Here is an 18,155-nt window from a genome sequence, read left to right as displayed (position 1 = left end):
GAGGAATCCTCCAAACTATTACATAAGCTTTTATCTCCCCCTTAGAGAAGGAATGTAGCCGTTGTCTGAAGGAGTTCTCATATTTCACTTGGTTGGAAAAGAAATAACAAGTAGTTTCATCTTTCTTCCTCACTGTGAGTGTGTGATTCTGTTTAGTGTACCTCACATGTGTTTCACTCTTCTCTCCACTCGTGTTTACACTCACTCTCACAAGTGTATTACTACTCTCATATCTCCAAAATTCAGCTGTACCTACAAGGAAAATCACCTTAGCCATCCTTAAGGAGGTCACAGGTGGTGTAATGGGAGTTCACAAATCCCCATCCTTGTTAAACTCGTCAGATGAATCTGAGTCATAATCTACAAGTTGCTAGTTTCCCTTTTAGGGTTCCAGATTTGAATTCTGGTAAGGTAAACAATGATCCAACGAATTTAGCATAAAGATCAAAGTTCCCTTCCAATGTCTGTGAAGACATTTCCTTGTGACTCATCAGGTAATATCTGAATCATTGTCAACAAGTTGCCGATCTACGCCTATGTCAGATCCACTATCCGCAGATGCATCCAGGGGATTTAAGCCTGGGGAGGTAGACACTGACCACTGACATATGGATTTTGGATCAGTATCATCTCCTAACACCTGTAAAGGTAATTGGTCCATTAAAGAACCTTGAACAATCGAATCTGACCTTAAAATGGTCGAAACTCTTATTTTCGTCAACTCATCCTTTGTGTGTGTAACCTTTCCTTGTGCATCAAAAATTGTTTATGTTAAAAGTGGTGACACTATATCGGATACCCTGGCCGACAGGCAAATTTCAATAGACACACCCTATTGAGAGAATGAATCTAGTAACTGTTTTTGAGCCTTTTTAGCCATTACATCTTTTTGAGAAGATGTATGGGAGCTAGCAGTTGTCTCGGTTTAAATACTACTCATCTTTGTAGGAGACAGAGCTACTGGGTTAACTACAGAACCTTCCTTATGTGGTGCACTAAGGTACTATCTCCCTCACGCTCACTCATACTTCATTTTAGTGGTAAGAGAGTGTTGGTTGGTTCTGTTTCTGTGTTTGTCTTTATAATCTAGGATAGAAGTTGTGGGTTTTCAACCTCATGACTGTCAATGAAAGAAAGCCATTGGAGACTGAACCTGTATCACAGAACATATGGCAATATAGAGATAAAATGTACTTAAGATCGATAATGAATGAAAAATTATACATTTAATATTTTGAGAGAAATGATGTACAATAGTGATTTCAAAAGATTTTAAATGAAATAAGAAATCACTAATGTTGAAAGAAGTTTGAGTTCAATGATAACATTACCAGCTTGCAAACAGCCATATCCCTCAGTTAAACCTTTGTTGTTATCTCCAAAGGTAACCACTGGGTCAGTTTTCTCAACCATATTTGATAGCAGGGCTCTATCTCCGGTCATATGTCTTGACGATCCACTGTCAAGAATCCACACTGCCGGTTCCACCTATCTAATGCCCTGCAATACAAATGGATTAAACCTTTTTCAGAACCCAAACTTGGTTGGGCCCGACATACTTGTAGAATTGACCTTTGTCAGGCAAAACAACATTCTTAACTTTAATGTTCTCAACTTTCTCAATGACTGGACATTTGACCTTGTAAATAGCCTTAACAAATTTCTGTTTAGGCTTAGGCATAAATGTCTCATTTATAGCCTTAGAAGGACTAGCAGTCTTAGACCTATCATGCTTCCTATTATTCACATGCTGACGAGGAGTAGTCTTATCACTAGAAACATGCTTACCATTAAAATAAGCATACATCAAATTAAAAGCACAAGACATACAATTAGGAACACCACATACTTTATGAGAGGGATTAACACCAGGCAAAATATGCAGGGTAGACATGGCATTTTTGTTATCCAACTCATGTATGTCTGAGTTAGTCTCAGTTGCTTTCACAACTTTGATTGGAACTTTCGACACACTTGACTTGGAAACAACTTTATCATTAGCATGATCTTCAGTACGTATTTCTTCTTGAATAATAGAGGACGTCCCATCAAATGGTTCAGCAATTGATTTTTATAAAGGGGTTTATCAACACCCTTAAGCACATGTGGTACTTCCCTACCTTTAGCACAGACATAAGGAGGGGAGTTTATGCCTAATTCTCCAATAGCAACATTGTAATCATAACCTATTCCAGATGTTTGATTAACAGCTTGCTTACTGTAGAACTCTTTAGCCTTCGAACAAGAATTGAAGTAGGCTTTAACCTTAGTCTCAAGACCGGTGATCTTGTCTTTGAGAATAGTTTCGAGTTGTCTATAACAGTTAACTCTATTCTCTAGAAAAGATACTTATTCTTTTAACTTGTCTTGATTAATGTGCGCAAGTCTTAATTCATTGACCTCTTTCTCAAGGTCTTTGATCTGTTGACTTAACAGTTCATTATCACGACGAGCACAATCTAAGGAACCTCCTAGATGATAAACTAATTCAGCATCAGTAATTTTAACCTCTTTTCTTGACGATGAAGCTTTTCCATCAATAGCCATAAGAGCAAGATTCTCATCTTCTTCATCTTCACTATCAGTATCATCCCAGCTTCTTCCCTTTGCCAGATAAGCCCTTTCAGAGTTACTCTTCTGATTTGAATCATAAGAGTTCTTCCTTACTTGCTTTGGCTTCCTGCATTCTGTGGCAAAGTGTCCCAACTCATTACAGTTATAGCATCCAATGGTGCTTCGATCAATCATCCCTGTTTTGTATCCACCACTACTGGTGTTAGAGGATGAAGATCCACCTGTCTGGAATCTGTTGTAGTTAGACTTGTACTTGAACTTGGGATTTCTCTTGAATCTGACATTGGAGAATCTCTTGACAGTCTGGGCCATTGACTCATCTTCCAATTGCTCCAGCTCTTCCAAGGAGTAAAAATCATCACTGGATTGATTTGTAGTAGGAGGATCATATTCTGCTACTAACACATTTTCCTCAGCCTTGGAAAACTGTACCATTCTCTCTGACTGTTGAGATTGTTGTTGTTGTTGTTGTTGACCTTCAGCTACTAGAGCAGTAGATGTGCTGACCACTCTATCTTTCCCGTAGACTTCCTTCTGGTGAATCTGCTCCAACTCATAGGTTTTTAACACACCATAGAGTCTATCCAAAGAAATTTCACTCAGATCTCTAGCTTCTCTTATGGAAGTGATTCTATGTTCAAGATGAGTTGGCAGTGTTAAAAGGAACTTTTTGTTGATCTCCCTGATTGAATAATATTTACCATTCATGTTCAGGTTGTTGATCAAAGCATTGTACCTCTCGAACACTTCAGTAATTCCTTCTCCTGGATTGGATTTAAAATGTTCATACTCAGAGGTTAGGATCTCTAACTTGTTCTCCCTAACTTCCTCTGTACCTTCGTTAATCACCTCAATAGTTTCCCAGATGTGTTTGGAATTTTTACAGTTCATCACATGTCTGTTCATCAAGGGATCGAGGGAATCAACTAAAATTAATCGAAGGCTGGCATCCAAGGAGGCTTCTTCTTTTTCAGGAGGAGAAAAATCCTCAGGATCTTTTGCATAGGTTCTAACTTTGGTAATTACAACATCATCTTCAATCACCTCTGGTTCAATAACCATCAGAATTTTTGGACCCTTCTTTAACAAGTTTAGATATTTGGGATTTGCCACTTGTAAAAATAATAGCATCTTCTTCTTCCACAAAATATAATTTTCTTTATCAAATAGTGGAATTTTAACGGTTCCAACTTTTTGTGAAGTCATTATGAATTTTTGAATAAATAAAAATTCAAGGAGTTGAAAAAATCACAAAAGTCTAGGATCTTGATTTGTTCGTTAATCAAAAGGCTCTGATACCAATTGTTAGGTCCCAATGTGTTTGTAGAAGAGGGGTTGAATACAAACTATACCGTATAATCGAATTTAGTGTGGAATAAAAATTGAAACAAAATTCAAGTTAAATAAAAATATTATTAAACTTGAAAGGTGTTACAACAACGGTATCGATTACAAGGGATTGATCTCAAATTAATTATCACAAATCTAGAATAAATTCGACATGAACTTTTTTTATTTTTGCAATAAAAAAGAATCAAATGCTAAACACAATTTGAGATTAAGTTCTAGGGATTTTGATCCGCTAGATAGTTACACAAGAATAAGAGAATGATTTCTAGTTGTTTGAATTTAACTTTAAAACTAAAAATTGATGATCTTGAAGTTTGCAGTTGAAGATGGAATATTTTCTGCGGCTGCTTTTCTTTTCTGTTCTTGAGTGTATTTTTTTGATGATTAATTTTGACTTCTGCTGCTTCTGTTCTTTTATAATTCATTCAACAGACCTACTTGAACTGGCAATACAATTTGTTAATTGGCATGACAATCGGCAAGACAATTGAATGAACTGGCAAGACTATCGGCAAGACAATTGATTGAACTAGCATGACAATCTGTTGAACTAGTAGAACTTTCGATATGACGATCCTTTTGAATTGGCATGACTTTCGGTATGACAATCTGATTGTCATACCAGTTCATTTGATTGTCATGCTGAATTAATATTGAATATAAATTCAAAATTAATTCTGAAAATTCTTAATATTAATTCAGAATTAATTAATTAATTAATTCAATTAATAAATTAATTAATCTTTGCAGATATAATTTATTTTCTTAATTAAATTATATGACTTAATTAATTAATAGAGAATTAATACTACACTTCAACATCAACCATTCTTCCTAAAATCTTCTAAAAATCACTGTCAATTATGAATCAATTCCACCACTTCAATGTTGACACTCGATGTACTGTCTGGTTCATGAGTGACTAACTTCCGTGACGTTTCTTCATGTCTTGACTTTGATACTTGATTTTCTTCAGATTAAATCCCTGTAATTATTTGATACCCTGACAGGATCTCTGTCACTTGATTAAATCCACAATCTTGATTTATATCACTGAGGCTTGATCAATTTTTTGAACTTCTTCCAGTGAAGTAATTCCTCAAGTCTGTAGATGAACCTTGTTTCTGAATTCTTTGACATATGTTACTTTGAGAGATCTCTTTGACGATAGAACCATTATTTACTTGTTACATTCTTATTTGAGTTGAGTTAAATCCTCGAATAAACAAATAGGCTATGATATATACCTTTCACGCATGACCAAGAAAACTGCAAATTCCCTTAACAGAAATAGGTGGAGGAAGATTTTCAGTCACCCCCACTTTGGCTATGTCCACCTCAAGGCCCTTACTCAAAACCTTGTGCCCAAGAATAATGCCCTGTCACACCATAAAGTAACATTTCTCCCAATTGATAACCATATTGGTCTCAACACACCTCTTTAGAACGTGTCCCAGATTCTGCAAGCATTCATCAAAAGAATCGCCAAATACAGAGAAGTCATCCATGAACACCTCCACATTCTGACCAATCATATCAGAAAAGATGGCCATTATACATCTCTGAAATGTGGCTGGTGCACCACACAGACCAAAAAAAACTCGTCTAAAGGCAAAAGTACCAAATGGACAAGTGAAGGTAGTCTTCTCCTGATCTTATGGAGCGATACAAATCTGATTGTAACCCGAATAGCCATCCAAAAGACAGTAGTACTCATGACCAGCCAATCTGTCAAGCATCTGGTCAATGAAGGGCAAAGGGAAGTGATCCATCCTAGTGGCCTTGTTTAGATTTCTGTAATCCATACAGACTCTCCATCCCGTGACTGTCCGAGTAGGTATGAGCTCATTTTTATCATTAGTAACTACTGTGGTACCTCCTTTCTTTGGTACATACTGAACCGGATTCACGCAAGAACTGTCAGAAATGGGATAAACAATCCCTACATCCAGCCACTTAAGAATTTCCTTCTTCACTACTTCCTTCATGATCGGATTAAGTCTTCTTTGCTTCTTAACCGTAGGCTTACTACCTTCTTCTAGCAGAATTTTATGCATGCAATAAGAAGGGTCGATTCCTTTGATATCTGCTATAGTCCAACCAATTACCGATTTGAACTCTATCAGAAGCCTCAAGAGCTTTTCCTCGTCACTACCTGAAAGGTCAGATGCAATAATCACAGGCAGTGTAGATGCATCACCTAAAAAAGCATACCTCAAATGCTCAGGTAAAGGCTTAAGCTCAAGAGTGGGAGCTTCCTCAATAGATGGCTTGAGGCATTTAGGAGCTTTGTTCATTTACTCCATTCCAAGAGATTCAAAAGGTATATCAATCTTCCTCTTCCAGGGAGAAGCATTCAGATATTGCAATTGCTCTTCACCTTTGTCATCTTCACTATTTGAATTCCCCAATAAGGCCTTCTCTAAGGCATCAACCTCAGCAATTGATCAAGTTCCGAAGTCACCGCAGAATTGACCAACTCCACCTTTAAGCACTCCTTATTTTCCGTAGGAAATTTCATAGCATTAAACACATTAAAAGTTACATCCTGATCTAGCACTCGCATTGTAAGCTCTCCTTTCTTCACATCTATCAAGGTTCGACCAGTTGCCAAGAAAGGTCTTCCCAAGATTATGGGAATATTCTTATCCTCCTCGAAATCCAGAATTACGAAATCAGTAGGGAAGATGAGTTTATCGACCTTGACCAAGACATCCTCCAAAATACCTCGCGGATATGTAATAGAACGGTCATCTAACTACAAAGTCATATAAGTCGGTTTTGGATCAGGTAAGTCCAACTACTTGAAGATTGACAAAGGCATTAGGTTGATGCCAGCTCCCAAGTAACATAAGCATCTGTCAAAAGACACTTTTCTAATAGTACATGGAATAGTGAAGCTTCCTGGTGCTTTAAGCTTCGGAGGCAACTTCTGTTGCAACACTACACTGCATTCCTCCGTGAGAGCGACATTCTCTAAATCATCTAGCTTCACTTTCTGAGAGAGAATATATTTCATAAACTTTGCGTAACTAGGCATCTGCCCAAGAGCCTCAGCGAAAGGTATGTTGATATGAAGTTTCTTGAACACCTCCAGAAACTTCTCAAATTGCTTGTCCAGCTTTTTCTTCTGCAGCCGCTTCGGAAAAGGAGGTGAATGATAGATCTGTTTCTCCCCTGTATTACCCTCAGGAGGAGTGTGCTCAATAGTAGTCTTCCTTGTCTCCACTTCTACTTCCTGCTGCTCTACTTCTTTTTCAACCCCAGCTTTTTCAGTCGACGTTTGAGTTTGTTCGGGATTCACAACCTTTCCAAACCTCAAAGTGATTTCCTTTACCAGCTCCTTAGCTTCCTTCATGGCACTTCAGTGTCACTAGGTAATGTACCAGGTTGACGATTTAGAAAGGCATTGGCAATTTGTCCAATTTGATTTTTCAAGGTCTTTATAGAAACAGCTTGACTCTTGCACATAAGCTTCAACTCCTCTAATTCAGATTTTTCATTAGCTTGTTGCAACTGAAGTTGCTACTTTGGTGCATATTGTGGTTGCTGAAAACCAGGAGGGTTGTACTGCTTAGCTGGATACTATTGATAAGGCTGTTGAACTGCATTCTGAGCATTGCTCTAACTAAAATTAGGATGATTACGGTTGTTGGGATGATAAGTGGCTGGCACAGGTAGCTGCGAACGCTAAAAGTTGCTCACGAACTGAGCTGATTCACTAGAAATTGCGCACTGATCAGTCTCATGGGCACCAACACAAAGCTCACAGACACTAGCGATTTGATTAACTCCATAATTAGCCAAATTGTCCATCTTCATCGTCAAAGCCTTAAGTTGGGCAGCTATAGCAGTTGTTGCATCTAACTCCAGAATTCCGGCTACTTTTCTCTGAGTCAGTCTCTGAGAAGGATTCTGGTACTCATTAGCAGCCATCAGTTCAATCAATTCATAAGCTTCATCGTATCTCTTAGCCCACAAGGCTCCTCTTAATGCTGCATCGAGCATGGGTCTAGAAGTAGCACCCAATCCATTATAAAAATAGTTTATAATATTCCAATTAGGCATGCCATGGTGTGGGCACTTCCTTAGCATCCCCTTAAATCGATCCCAAGCCTCACACAGAAATTCTCCAGTTTGCTGAGCAAAATGAGTAAGAGCATTCCTGATTGCAGCAATCTTCGCCATAGGGAAGAATTTAGTAAGAAACTTTTGAGCAAGATCTTCCTAAGTGATGATAGACCCTGCTGGTAAAGAATGTAACCAGCACTTAGCTTTATCCCTCAGAGAGAATGTGAAGAGTCACAGCTTGATCGCATCTTCAATTACATCATTGAACTTGAAAGTGTCGCAAATTTCTATGAAATCCCTGATGTGCATGTTGGGGTCTTCAGTAGGAGAACCCCCAAACTGAACTGAGTTCTGTATCATCTGAAACGTGCCTGACTTGATCTCAAAAGTGTTAGCCCTGATAGCTGGCCTGATGATTCTCGACTGAATGTCATTGATCTTAGGCTGAGAATAGTCCATCAAAGCCTTATGATTTTCTGTTTGATCTCCCATCACTACTAAAAGTAGTTCTTCGACTTTCTCTTCTTCTCCTACCTTCTTTTCTTCTTCAAAAACTTCCTTTCGAACCAACACAACTTCTTCCTCGGCTTTATCCAAAGTTCTCTTATGAGTACGCGAACGCGTATGCATACACCCTCGCTAGAGTACCTGAAATAAGACAAGGAAATAGATAAGTAACAATGCCCGAGTCAATGAACTTTAACGACCACTGACGGAAAACACATAAACTAAAATTAACATTGCAGTCCCCGGCAGCGGCGCCAGAAAATTGTTAGTCGCTAAACACGCGCAAATAATACACGCAAGTATACGAGTTAGCAAGTAGTATAAGATATAAATCAGATTCATTCCCACAGAGACTGGCTTGGTTAATTAATTAATTTATGTACTTAAGTAACAATGGATGGTTATTATTCAATGCTAAGACGATAACAAATTGAGGTTGTTTATAACTAAGATTTAAACTAACAATTATAACTAAGAGAATAAGATTGATTGAATTAATATGTATGACAAACATGGGATTCTAACTTTATTAAGTACTTCATTCAATAGCCTTTTCATTCTCAACCTTAGCATGTAATGGTGATGACACTAATCAGATAACACGGAACTGATAAACGCCAACTTTCGTTGAACGAATACCATACTACCAGACATCTACAAAAGATATAGAAGCTGAATAGGCACCAATTATATTGAGACCCCATATCTCTACAGAATTTGACAATATAATGGTTTAAGAACAAGTTATCTATCTTGATTACATAGGGCAAGTGAGATGGTTAAACTTACCCATGAATCATGCATAACAAATACATGAACCTATGCTAGCATGGAAAGTTCTAATTCCTTAAATTCACTTTCGCTTCCTTAAGAATTAACACACTATCTTATAAGTTCGCGACGCTCATAAGACGAATAAGCACAACCAATACTAGGTTATCATACAATCACCACATACTAAGGCATTGAACAATTCAACTAAAGAAATCTATAAATAAATTCGCTAAAACCCCACAATAACGATTAGCCCATACTCAGACTCATCATCAATGTGGGTTCCGATGAAAGCATGGTATAATAAACGTAGTCTTTATAATGAATAATAAATAAAACCAAGTATGAAACAAAAGTAAGGTTCATAAATAAGAAAACTAGCATCCAGGTTACAACTTAGAACTAAGATTTCACAAGTAAAAATAAGATCTTCTTCGTCTTTGTTGAATCGTGCTAACACGGTCTTCTTACAGCTCTCCTTGTGATATATTATGAAAAATGACCTAAAGTTATGATTATATAGCAGCCCTGATTAGCATAGAAGTCCAGAAATCAGTCTTCTATTTAAAACAGGATTCTTGAAACCCGACCTGGCGCGGCCGCGCACTTGATCAGTGCGGGCGCGCTAGCTCTTTTTAGTTTGGGCGCGGGTGCGCGCTTGATCAGCGGGCGCGCTGGGCTTCTGCCAAAAATCATCTTTCTTTTTTTTCTTGCAGATTTGAGTCGGTCTTTGCGAGCTTTATTCCTTGGACACCATCCTAACACCATATTAACATCAAATCAATGCTAATTCACCTGATTCTCAGATTAATGCCTGAAAAGCAAAAACACTAGAAAACACATTAAAACACCAATAACTTGAGTACAAATACACCAATTCAAAGCTTTACGGAGCATAATAAAGTGTCATGAATGCCACTCAACATGTGCAAGATCAATGGTGAAGATTAATTAACAAAGGAAGATCAAAGTAAACACAGGATGCTAAGATATGCTAAGCCAGAAATAAAAAATACACTTTTCCTAAAATGGAAATAACAATTGACAGTTTACTAAAGCTAATAGTATGTCTTATTGTACACTGTGTCAACCAATAGTTAAAGTTAACACTGGTCTTTTAGTCAGTTGTAACAATTTAGAAAAAAAATCTTATAACACTCTCAAGAAGAAGCTAAGCTCTTTATTCACTAAGAGCCTAGAAATTTTGTAGCAAAACATTCTTAATTTTAATATAAAATTAAGTGAGTTTTGAAAGATCCGTGTTCTTTATTATTACATGTTTAATTTCTGCAGTAACACATTTCACTACAAGATTTAATTTACTTTGTTCAACCATAAAAAGCTCAAGAAAAGCATAAAAACAGTAAAACACATTCACCCCCCTGTGTGTTATTCATTTCCTAACAAGTGGTATCAAAGCAAAATCTGAAAGTAAACAGATTCAAGATCTTGGAAGAATGAATACACATAAAATCAGTAGCATCAAAATTCCTACATTTGACAAAGCTAACTACACTCTTTGGAAAAAGAAAATGTTGTTGTTTATTATGATGGCCAATCCACTCTACATTCAGATTCTCAAAAATGGACCCTTCATTCCTATGGTTAGAGTTGAAGAATCAACAGATGGTGATATGGTCATTCCAGCTCATTATGCTCCAAAAGACCCTTCTAAGTATACTGAGCCTGAAAAGGAGAAAGTTTCCCTGGATAGTGGCTTGCAATTGATATTGATAGAATCACTTGATAATGTGATGTACAACAACATTGTCAACTATGACACTGCCAAGCAAATCTGGGAAAAGATTGAAATACTCTGTGAGGGAACTGAGGAAGTTAGATCTAATCAAAGAAGGATTTTGATTTCACAATATGAGGGTTTTATGGCCAAGCCAAAAGAAAGCATAACTGATGTGTTTGAAAGGTTCAATAAGTTGATAAATGATTTGCAGCTCCATGATAAATACTATGAAGCTGAAGAAGTGAACTTAAAGTTCTTGTTTACTCTCCATGATCATTTGGAACAGAAAATCTCAGCAATTAGGGAAGGGAGAGACTTGAGTAGAATAACACTGGAAGTTCTATATGGAATTCTTAAAACATATGAACTAGAAATGATTCAAAGGAAATCATTGAGATCTGGTCAAGGACATGTTGTAGATGGCTCAAGTGATTTAATTGTAAGTGAAAGCCAAACATCTATTGATGAGCCAAGATCTCAAACTCCAGTTGCCTCACCAAGTGAGCAAAGAACAAATGATTCACATGAACAAGTCATTCTGGAATTGGAAGAAGATGAGTTCTACACTCTTGATGAACTGGATGAGCTAGATCAGTCAATGGCCTATTTGGCTAGAAAATTCTCTAACATTAGAGTAAAGAAGCCAAGATACTTCAAGGGTAAAGGATAGTCTTTCAACAAAGATAGCAACTGGAAAGGAAAAGGGAAGTATACTTCTGATAGCAAGTATGGTTACAAAACTGGATCTGTTGACAGATCTAAGATAAGGAGCTTCAACTGTGATGAACTATTCCATTTTGCTACAGAATGTAGGAAACCCAAGAAAGCAAAGAAATACAAAGCTTATCTTGAACTGGAAGCAAAGTATGAAGCTCTTCTGAAGAAACAGCAAAGCAAAGCTTATATTACAGAGGGAAAAAGTTGGGATGATTCTGATATATTGAAGATGAGGAAGTTGGAAATTATGCTTTAATGGCTTGGAGCAAGGAGAATCATCCTCATCAAAATCACAAGTACCAACTCTCACTACCATTAATTTAAATGTGAGTCAATATAAGGAAACTGTAGAAAAGATGAGCACATAAATGTTTTGTTATGGATAAAAAACTAAGGTTATTATTTGCTGTATTTATTACTAAGATTCGGGAGCTCAAGGCCTTTAATGGCTGCTCTCGTATTTCGTGGCTCGATCTGCCTTTACGAGATGCCTACGTATCTCTGTGAATTAGAGAATCAAGCCAAAAAACGTAGTTCTGATCTGTGGGGTGAGTCCCCTTATATAGATGTTGGGAGTCCTTGAATTGGACTTGGTATAGGAGACTTGGTGGGCAAGTCTCATAATTAGAATGGACTTAGGAGTCCTAAATAGTAGGAAACTGATTCCTTATCCTTTTAGATCCCCTTGAGGATAATCTATAAGGATTTATATCCTTATCAGGACTCTTCTCAATAGCTGATTTTTACCTTATTAATTAATTACGAAATTAATTAATAATCAGGGCTTTTGGGCCTTCTTTATTCCATCAGACCTGATCTGGTCTATCAGGCTTAACCTTTCCGGTCTGAGTATCATATATCTTTTTATTGGGCCTAGCAGCCCACACCTTGCAGTATTTAATCATAATTTATTTATTCCTATCATTTGCCCCCCAACTTTTGGGAAACATTGATTAGGTTTCGCAGAAGTTAAGTCTGTTTATTCCCTTACAGGGTTTCGTTTTTGCGTAAAGTGTGGAGCGACCTACACATTTACAATGAATCTTCCTTTTATTCAGGAATTATCTTAATTCCAGGAATTTTTCCCTAATTTCCGGGATTTTCCCTAATTTTCTGGGATTTTTCCTTTAATTTTTGGATTTTCCCTAATTTTCTGGGATTTTTCCTTTAATTTCTGGATTTTTCCCTAATTTTCTGGGATTTTTCCTTTAATTTCTGGATTTTTCCCTAATTTTCTGGGATTTTTCCTTTAATTTCTGGATTTTTCCCTAATTTCCCGGGACTTATCCTTAATTTTCTGGATTTTTCCCTAATTTCCCGGGACTTATCCTTAATTTTCTGGCTTAAAATCGATCAGAATGCATTCAAAATCGATCAGGATGCAGACAAAATCGATCAGGATGCAGCCAAAATCGATCAGGATGCAGCCAAAATCGATCAGGATCCTGATCGAATTAGCTCAGGATCTTACACTCTGGTCGACAGGATTCCTGATCGATTTCGATCAGGATTCTGACCGAATTGGCCTTCAAAGTGACACCCTAGTCGATTGTTATACGGGCTTAATCGACCAGGATTCCTGATCGATTTCGATCAGGACTCTGATCGAATTAAGTGGCTCTCGACCATTTTGATCGAATGGAATATCGATCAGGACTCTCTTCTGTGTCGATCAGGACTCTGATCGATCTTAGGGGATTTCTTCCCTTCTGTTCGAATAAGATATCAATCAGGACTCTCTTCTGTGTCGATCAGGACTCTGATCGAATTAAGTGGCTCTCGACCATTCTGATCGAATGGAATATCGATCAGGACTCTCTTCTGCGTCGATCAGGACTCTGATCGATCCTAGGGGATTTCTTCCCTCCTGTTCGAATAAGATATTGATCAGGATCCTCTTTTGCATCGATCAGGACTCTGATCGAACCATTTTAAGATTCTGGTCGATTTTTGACCTTTTAAATTCCACAGGAGCTTCTAGATTGTTCCTGATACTTCTTGTAGATGGGCCTCTAGGTTGGGCCTGGCTAAATGGGCCTAAAAACGCCTCGTATTCCGAGCTTTTCGCCTATATAAGTGCAGTGTGGAGTGAGAATCCTCACTTCACTTCCCACTTCTCATTTTCTTTCACAATTTTCTCTAGAGTTCTCCCTTTGAGAAGGCGATTTCCGGCAACCAAAGCCACCGCAGCTCCACCATTCTCAAGTATTTCTGGGTTTCAAGCCTTCAGCCGAAGCATATCAATGGCGGACCGTGACCTGGCTCGTTTGCAGAAGATGAATGTCTCTAAGAGAGGTACAAACATTCAAATTCAATCTCCATATACTTCCCTCATTGATATGATTAACTCGAGAGGTGATGAATATCCTTCTCTATCTGAGTTAGAATCGTATAATCATGGTAACACTTTTCATGAGTTAGATGGTAGGATAGAGTCTATGAACACCCTGTATAGACTTCCACCCCACCTTAGGATCACTCCAGCCGCCCCTGGGGATAGGACTTGTAATTGGGAGGGGGATACCCTGTTCATTTATCGAGGAGCCCTGACCGTAGGTCTTAGGTTCCCATTCCACGAATTTATTCCTCGTTTACTAGCCGATGTACAAATCAACCCTTGTCAACTCCCTCCTAACGCCTGGAGGAACATTATCTGTTTTATGGTCCTTTGTCTCAGGAATAGCTTCCCTCTTTCCGTAGCCGTCTTTAGGAAAGTTTTCCAATTCTATAATAGTTCCATGAGTCAGCCGGGCTGGGTTTTAATTCGCCAACGGCCCAAAATTCCCCATATCTTTGATAGTAACTCTATAGTCGAGAACAACCCTAAATGGAGGGATGAGTTTGTCAGGCTGACCTGGGCTGGGGGTGATTGGGCCACACTCTTCCGTAGGCTATTTTGCAAAGTATCAGATGGTAGTCCTGGTAGCATCAGATTAACTGATGAGGAGGAGGTGGCCTATCAAGCCTTAATTTCAGATGATGGGAAAACAGACACCTGGACCCTTTTAGAGGAGTTTTACTTGAAGAAAGTTGGTCTCTCCCAGGCCAGTGATAAGGGTAAATTTATACCTGCGTAATTATTTTTCCTTCTCTTTAATCGCACTTTTTCTTTTTTTCTGGATTTTAATATTCCTTCTACTTTTCCTTTCAGCTTGTGAGGCTATTAATAATGTCAATAGGCCCAAGGAGGGGGAATCTGGCCGCCAGAAGAGGGCCAAGTTAAACAGGGACCCAGGAGCAAACCTGACGGTCCTTCTTTCCTTAAGCCCCACGTCCCGGTGGTCGAGCTGGGGGACGATGTGGATCCTCCACTTAAGGCACATTCCTTCAGGCCTAACTGGGGCTTCAGGAGGAGCGATACGGTGGTTGGATCCACCAAACATGCCAAGGATTGGTCGTACCATTCCATCACTCCCCACGATTTCACTGACATTGTTACGGGGAGTGATATCGAGACTATTGAGCTTCTGGGTTCTCAAGCCCAAGCTGCGGTAATTTTCTTTTTTCTTCTCTTCCTTTTGTGAATTTCAACTTTTCTTGTATCCCAATGAATTTGTGCTAACTCATACATATTTCTTTGCAGAGTAATACCTATTTCCAGGCGGCCCTACATCAGGCTAGATCCTGGAAGGGTAACTCTGATCATTTTGAGAAGGAGATGAAGAAGTGGGAGGAGAGAGCCAAGGTCCTGGAGAAGAAGTTGGACACGAAGAAGGAGGAGCTGGATAAGGCTCATTCCGAGCTGGTGAAACTTAGGAGCGATAAGGAAATGCTCATTGATGACTACATGGGTTCTGACAAGTTTAAGAACCTCATGGAGATTCATGATGATGGTCTTTATTCCCTACAGTTCACTCAGGGATGGGATGCGGCTGTGAAGGCGGTTTCTGAGAAGTACCCGGGCTTAGTCGACCCTAAGGACTTTATAATTCCTGAGCAGGCTGAGTTAGAGGACAGCATAGATGCCCTCTTCAACTCCCCTCAGCCAGATGATCGCATCTTGGATCCTAACACTGCTTCTCCTCCCGCTTCTCCTGCGAAGGACGCTGAAGGCGCTGATAAGGAGAAAGAGAATGAAGGCTCCCGCATGGAGGAGTAGTTTTTCTATTCTGTAATTTTATCCTTAACTTATGTCTGGACTTTTGTTTGTATTAAAACTTATTACCCTCCGGGGCTATTTTATATGCTACTTTCCTTATTTGCATTCTCTCCTTCATTTTTCCGATACTTTAATATTCAAACTTGGCTTAATGGGCCACACAAGTATTATCACAACTCAAACATCCATAGGTTGAAATAATTTCGAACTCTTCAATTTCAAGTCTGGTTTTCCAAAACCTTACATAATGTGGGTTCGACCATGATCTATAATAGCTAAAAAATAAAAATCCTATGCAAACAAAGCTTCAAGGTGCTTTTAAACCTACTTGTCATAATGACAAGTGAGAATCGTACTTCGACCATCTTACACGTAGTAAACCTTCAGGTTTTGTGCGTGCCAGGTTCTCGGGACTTCAAAACCATCCATAGTCTCCAGCTTGTAGGTTCCTCTACCCTGAACGCTCTTGACTATATACGGCCCTTCCCAATTTGGGGCAAGCTTTCCTTTCTGTCCAACACCAGAAGCCTCTATTTTTCTCAAGACTAGGTCACCTTGTTTGAAAAACCTCTCTTTAACCCTTAGGTTGTAGTAGAATGAAGCCTTTTTCTGATATTCTACTATCTTTGCATGTGCTTTATCTCGCACTTCATCGATTAAATCCAGGGCTAACCTCTGCCCTTCCTCATTTTCTTCTGAATTGAAAGCTTGAATCCTTGGAGAGGAATGTGATATCTCTACTGGAACTACTGCTTCTGCCCCATATGCCAACATGAAGGGGGTTGCTCCTGTCGTGACTCTACAGGTAGTCTTGTAGGCCCATAATATTGGAAGTATTTCATCCACCCAATTATTTCTTGACTTCTCGATCCTCTTCTTTAGTCCATCCAGGATTATTCGATTTGCTACCTCTGCTTGCCCATTGGCTTGCGGGTGAGCCACAGAGGTGAATCGTAACTCAATTTCATTTTCTTCACAATACTTCTTGAATTCCTCATTGTTGAATTGTGCTCCATTGTCAGTGACGAGGATACGGGGAATTCCATATCGGCACATAATGTTTTCCCACAGGAATTGTGCAACCTGCTTAGTTGTGATTTTGGCCAAGGGTTTGGCTTCGATCCACTTGGTGAAATAATCAATGGCTACAATCAAAAATTTCCTTTGTGTCATGGCCATAGGAAAAGGCCCTAGAATATCCATCCCCCACATGGCAAAGGGAATAGGTGAGTTGATAGAGGTTAGCATCTCGGGGGTTGTCTAACAACTGGTGCATGCTTCTGACAGCGATCACACTTCTTCACATATTCTTTGGCATCAGCCATCATTTCTGGCCAATAGAAGCCTAAACGGGTTATCTTATGAGCCAAGGCCCTGCCCCCCAAGTGTTGCCCACAAATACCTTCATGCACTTCCTCAAGAGCCAAGCGTGCCTCGTCGGGCCTGAGACACCTCAAGTAAGGAACCACGAAAGATCTCTTATATAGAATTCCATCTATCAAGGAGTACCTTAGTGCTCGAATAGTTAACTTCCGTGCCTCAGTTGCATCACTTGGCAACCAACCGGTCTGAATGTGAGCCTTGATGGAATCAATCCATGACGTCCCCAAGCCTATGGGAGCCACAAGCTTAACATCTATGCTTCGTGTCTTCAAAATACGGAAGTACACACTTCCTGAACTCTCTTTAATCTCAGATGAAGCAAACTTTGATAGCGCATCTGCTTTAGCATTTTCTTCCCTTGGAATGTGTTTAACATGGCATTCATTAAATTGGGTCATCACAGCCCTTACTAGGCGAACATACTTAGCCATCGTATCATCTCTTGCCTCAAATTCTCCCTTTACCTGGGATATAATCAGCTTCGAGTCTCCACGGACCTTTAAGTTTTTGACCCTAAGTGTCCCAGCTAGACCAAGGCCAGCAATCAGGGCTTCATACTCTGCCTCATTGTTTGTGGTTGGGAAGTCTAGCTTCATAGCATACTCAATTAAGAATCCATCAGGGCTTTGCAAAACCAACCCTGCTCCACTGGAATTTGTTTTTGATGCTCCATCAAAATAGAGAACCCAATATTCTTTCTCCTTGTCCCCATTGTCGACTCCCTTGTCTTGAGGTATGGTATCTTCCTACCCCCCGACTTCTTGGTTGGGTATGGTACATTCCACCACGAAGTCAGCTAGTGCCTGGGCTTTTATGGCCGTACGTGGCTTATACTTGAGATCGAACTCTCCCAACTCTATTACCCACTTAATCAGTCTCCCACTTGCCTTGGGACTGTGAATGATGTTTCTCAGTGGCTGATTTGTTAGCACTTCAATC

At 39.2% G+C, this 18,155-nt stretch overlaps 1 non-coding gene across 1 annotated transcript; it reads left to right on the top strand.

Moving 5' to 3' along the window:
* The first annotated feature begins 7,990 nt into the window (after positions 1–7,990).
* On the top strand, positions 7,991–8,097 carry LOC141716303 (small nucleolar RNA R71). Its single transcript, XR_012573016.1, has one exon. It is a non-coding gene; the product is annotated as a small nucleolar RNA R71 (small nucleolar RNA).
* The last annotated feature ends 10,058 nt before the right edge of the window (positions 8,098–18,155 follow it).

Source organism: Apium graveolens, chromosome 3 (genome assembly GCF_009905375.1).
Source record: "Apium graveolens cultivar Ventura chromosome 3, ASM990537v1, whole genome shotgun sequence".
In the NCBI taxonomy this organism is placed as follows: domain Eukaryota; kingdom Viridiplantae; phylum Streptophyta; class Magnoliopsida; order Apiales; family Apiaceae; genus Apium; species Apium graveolens.
The sequence above is the reverse complement of the archived record's forward strand: the minus strand, read 5'-3'. Positions and strand labels throughout refer to the sequence as shown.